Raw genomic sequence first — 224 nt, 5'->3', positions numbered from 1 at the left:
CCTTCGAGTACTGTGAGTCACGACCCCGCGCTGAATCTCGAGAGCCTCGGGGAGTCGACTCACGGCCAAGGCACTCCAAGAGACTTGAACTCGAGGGAGAAATCTATGGGGCGTCTCGGACACGACGGATCAGGGCTCTGATAGACTCGGGTTCCGACGATTGTTTTATCGATACCGACCTTGCCTCAAAAATAGGCTGTGTTATCGAGGAGCTAGCCGAAAAG

The sequence above is a fragment of the Hippocampus comes genome, unplaced genomic scaffold (assembly GCF_001891065.2).
Source record: "Hippocampus comes isolate QL1 unplaced genomic scaffold, H_comes_QL1_v1.1 scaffold104, whole genome shotgun sequence".
Taxonomy (NCBI): domain Eukaryota; kingdom Metazoa; phylum Chordata; class Actinopteri; order Syngnathiformes; family Syngnathidae; genus Hippocampus; species Hippocampus comes.
Note: the sequence above shows the minus strand (reverse complement) of the source record.